The 4,834-nt window shown below is 55.8% G+C and overlaps 1 long non-coding RNA gene across 2 annotated transcripts in view; it reads left to right on the plus strand.

The window, feature by feature from the left end:
- Positions 1-3,819: 3,819 nt before the first annotated feature.
- LOC102760420 overlaps positions 3,820-4,834 on the plus strand; it is a 6,408-nt gene continuing 5,393 nt past the window's right edge. For both annotated transcript variants that reach the window (XR_001516093.1, XR_001516094.1), the window contains exon 1: positions 3,820-3,936. This is a non-coding gene — a long non-coding RNA (uncharacterized LOC102760420). The remainder of the gene's footprint in view (positions 3,937-4,834) is intronic.

Here is a 4,834-nt window from a genome sequence, read left to right on the forward strand (position 1 = left end):
AAAATCGAGGCCCAGAAAGTGTAGAATGTCCTCAAGATACTGCAGTTAGTTGGTGGCGAACAGGAATATGCGGCTGGGTGTCCCCGCTTCCTGGTGACATACGGATGGGGGGGGGTCGTTTAGTAAACTAGACACGTGTCCACCTACAGGCAGCCGGTCAGCGCCAGCGGACAGTTGGAAAGGAATGTGGGCCAATCGTTGCCAGATCTGCTGTTTTTTTTTTAATTTTTTTTTTTAAGGAAGACCAGGGTTTTAACATAAAATCCCAATTATTACACATAGGCAACTGACTGAAGTCTTTTTTTCTTTTTTTGAACGCTTCGAGGTCAAGCTTCACCAGTTTCAGTCCTGACAACACCCCACATTTCGTTAAACAAACAACCAACCCCCCCAAAATTCCATACAGTCATGGGGGACGTGGTCAGGGTGATGAGGTGGACGGAGAGGAGCGGGGTAGGGGGTCCGTGCGGCAGTCTAGAAAGCTCTGTGGGGGCGGGTGGACGTGGCATAAAGGGTTGCGGTCGGCTGCCCGGTGCCCAGACAGGGTCACGCAGTAAGATGATGGGCCTCGGGTGTTGCTGAGGGCGGAGAGAGTCACGTACATTTTCCAGGACTCGGCCCCGCAGAAAATGCCGCCAGGGTTATTGGCTTGTTTGTGGGAGAGCGTCATCCTCACACACAAATACAGCTGAACCTTGAGCAACACGGTTTTGACCTGTGTGACATACACCTACGGGGGATTCCCCCCCAATAAATGCAGCCGGTCCATTGTGTCCATGGGATTCCCATCCACGGCTTCTCCCCCGTCCATATGGAATCTGTGGGTGCAAAGGGCCAACTACAGAGCTAAACGTTGTATGTGGATCTGTGACTTTACAGGGGTCAGCACCCCTAAGCCCCGTGTTGTTAAAGGGTCAACTATAGCCCTGGCCGGTTTGGCTCATTGGATAGCGCGTTGGCCTGCGGACTGAAGGGTCCCGGGTTCGATTCTGGTCAAAGGCTCATGCCTGGGTTGAGGGCTCGAGCCCCAATAGGGGGTGTGCAGGAGGCAGCCGATCCCCGATTCTCATCATGGATATTTCTCTCTCTCTCTCCCTTCTCTGAAACCAATGGGAAGATATTTGCTAAAAAGGTTATGTCTGCGTGACTCTTAACACTAAGTTTCTGGCAAAGAAAGCCGCCGAAGAAAGAGGCGAGGTAGTGGCTGGAACCTCCGCCCTCATGCATGAGCCCAGAAACCCCACAGCACAGAGAGGACGGCCCGTGCTCCAAGGAGACACAGGCCACCTGTGGGCATCGCCAGGGGTGGGCAAACTTTTTGACTCGAGGGCCACAATGGGTTCTTAAACTGGACCGGAGGGCTGGAACAAAAGCATGGATGGAGTGTTTGTGTGAACTAATATAAATTCAAAGTAAACATCATTACATAAAAGGGTACGGTCTTTTTTTTTTTTTTTTTTTTTTTTTTTTAGTTTTATTCATTTCAAACGGGCCGTAGTTTGCCCACGGCTGGCATAGACCCATCCTGGCGAAGGTGTTTGGAAAATCGAGTTCCCCAGCGTGGCCCTTGGCCGTAGGGCTTCTCAGGACCCTTCATAGGCCACGACCAGGGCACATCTTCTGGTTGCGGAATCTCTGTTCCTTTTTTCTCCCCGGGGTCTCTGGGGAAAGGATGTGGTAGAGACAGTTCTCTGAAGGGTTGCGTAAGTGTGCGTGAGGCTTCTCTCCTCACCTCCCCGTATCTAATCTCTTTCTAGGTTTCTCTTAGAATTGTAGTTTTCCCTTTCCAGGAAATGTTTCCTTTCTACTCACACTAAAAAACAAAACAAAACAAACAAACAACAGCCACATGCGGCCACCCAGGGGAGCCTGGGGCCTCACTGCTGCCTGTCCCGGTAGTATGTCCTTGGGTGGCCTGGGGCTCCCTGGGGGCAGGGGGGAGCGGCGGAGGGGAGGGTCTCTCCCTCTGTTCTGGGCTCAGGAGTGACTTTTAGGCTAGGAATTCCCAGCCTGGGGGAGGCATGAGAAGACATGAAGGCCTGGGGGCAAAGGCCTGGGGAGGGGGCAGCATTCTAAAGGAAACACTCCCTTTGCCCGGGGACATGTGCTGGAGGGGGGCAGGGGGAGGGAGAGGAAGGGGAGGAGGAGAGAGGATCTCTGAGTAGTTGGCCAAAGAATGGTTGGCCGAAGGGGCCCCTTTTACGGCCTTCCTGTTTATGGCTGAGAAGTAAACAGCCCAGGAACCAGGTCGTCTCCAGAGCAGCTGGGCCAGGGGGCAGGCTGGCGGGGGGACCCCCTCTTTCTGGGTGGCGGTGGGCGGGGATCTGCCAGTCACGCCAGTCTCAGGGGGCTCCCCCCGAAACAGCATCTTAGGGTCCTTTCCCTTCCCCTCACGCCATCTGCGTCTCCCATATCCATGGTCCTGCTCCTTCCGGGGCAGGTGGGGATGTGCGGGCTCGGGGTTCGGATCCCGGCTGGGCTGCCACACAGACAGCTGTGAGACAGGGGGGCGAGCCCCGTCCTCTCTGGTCGCTGAGCTGTGGTGACACACAGGAGGGAGCTGGGAGGGTGTGGAGGCCGGGGCCGGTGGGGTCAGGCCCACCTCCCAGAGAGGCCCTGCCGGGGCGCAGGCTGCAGCGCTCTCGCCATTAGGAACCGGAGCGCTCTGCAGGCCTGATGGACGAGACGGTGCCCGGAATAAGATGAAGAGCACGGGCCGGGGGCAGCAAACACCAGGAGATCAATAAACTATAATTATCAAGCCGGGTGTCCGCGGGAGGCAGGGAGTGCTGCAGACGGAGAGATGGAGGAGGGGGTGAGAGACGCCAGAGAGAAGAGATGGCAGAGCAAGACACACACACACACACACACACACACAGATGTGGGCACAGTGCACACCCCAGGGAGCAGGGGCTGGAAGTGTGGCGTGCACAGGCCCTCCTGGCCTTGCGGGGGGCGAGGAGTAGGATGGGGGGGGCTGTCCCGTGGGCATCCCTCTCTGGGTGGGAGGTGCTCACCTGTTCTAACAGCACGGACACCCAAGGCTCTAGCCTCGCGAGTTCCCTCATTCAGTTCCCCGGGTCTTCCCCCACATCAACCCCCGCGTTACTAATCTATAATAATGAAAGCATAAGATGCTAATTAGACCAGACAACCGAACAACCTTCTGGATGTCCTTCCGGATGACCTTCCGGACGAAGCCGGGGCTGTGAGGGCCAAGCCCCTTGCCTGAATTCTGTGCATCAGGCTCTGATAAGACTATCAGAGCCCAGAGATCACATCTGCAAGGAATAAGGACTTAACTCTTAGACGCAAAGATGACACTTCCTAATGTCCACTCCCACCATCTAAGCCAGTGATGGTGAACCTTTTGAGCTCGGCGAGTCAGCATTTTGAAAAACCCTAACTTAACTCTGGTGCTGTGTCACATATAGAAATTTTTTGATCTTTGCAACCATAGTAAAACAAAGACTTATATTTTTGATATTTATTTTAGATATTTAAATGCCATTTAACAACGAACAATTAACCAAAAAAATGAGTTCGCGTGTCACCTCTGACACGCGTGTCATAGGTTCGCCGTCACTGATCTAAGCCATGCATGTAGTTAGGCTGAGCCATGAGAACAGTGTAGATTGTACCATGGCCAGGGCTGTGTTTTGTTTTTTAAAATACACTTGTAAACATTTATTGATTTTAGAGAGAAGTGGGGGGGAGAGAGAGAGAGAGAGAGAGAGAGAGAGAGAGAGAGAGAGAGAGTTGCTGTTTATGCATTCATTGGTCATCGGTTGATTCTTGCATGTCCCCTGATTAGGAATGAGGCTGCCACCTGGGCGCATGAGGATGACGCTCCAACCAACTGCGCCTCCGGCCAGGCCAGGCAGGGCGTGTTTCCCAGGCCTCGTCTCCGTCAGCCCGCCTGACCCTGGGGTGCCGGTAGGAATCACTTGCTCCTTCATTGTGCGTGATGCACAGGACAGAGGCATCACCGCCCTGTCGCCGAGCTCGCAGGTGACCAGGGGAGGCGTCAGACTGCACTGGAAGCACAGTCACCCTGCCTTTCCCAGTGCGGAGGCCCCGGTCGGTGAACTCCCAGGGGCTCGGGGTGCAGCAGAGCTGTGTCAGAGTCGGTTAGACCTGGTCCCCGCTCCCCAGGGACAAGTCGGGGAGGAGAAGATGAAGGGGGCACAGTGCATAGTAAACCGGTCCTGCAGGGGGTGGGGGTGGGGGGTGTCTCCAGGGCCTGTCCCACACGTCCCTCTGTCCCCTGCCCAGGCTCAGGGGAAGTATGTGGCCTGAAAGTATGTGGCCCCTCCTCCAGCTCTACCTGAAGTGTTTTACAAGCAGGTCCGCCTCCTGCCCCCGGGCTGGCTGCCCCTCAGCTGGGGACTCACGTGGTTGGCCGTCCAGGTCCTGCTCCCCTCCTCCTGGGAAGACCAGGGTCAGGAGCACTGGGCCTGGTGGGGACCCACGGGGCCTCCTCCACCTGTGCTTGCTCCCCCGAATTCTGCCTTTTCTCTCTGGCAGCACCATCCAGAAGGTTCCCCGACGTCTGCAGGCAGAATGAAGAGCGTTTTGTGCGCCCGCTTGGCTGGGCTGCACGGGACCCTTGGGGTGGTTTGTTGTCACACAGGGGGACAGATGCCCCCCAAGCCTTCCGCCTGGCGTGGGAGAGAGAGGGGAGGAAGGGGGGGGAAGAAGTATGTGCACGTGTTTCCACTTTAATGGAAAGGGAAAGGAAACCGAGGTCTGGTGTTCTGTTGAGAAGCAGGCTTCTTGGCCGGCCGCTCACCCCTCCAAGCACCTGGCTGGGTGTCTCCAGTCCCTTCAGCTT

This window comes from Myotis davidii, unplaced genomic scaffold (genome assembly GCF_000327345.1).
Source record: "Myotis davidii unplaced genomic scaffold, ASM32734v1 scaffold328, whole genome shotgun sequence".
Taxonomy (NCBI): Eukaryota; Metazoa; Chordata; class Mammalia; order Chiroptera; family Vespertilionidae; genus Myotis; species Myotis davidii.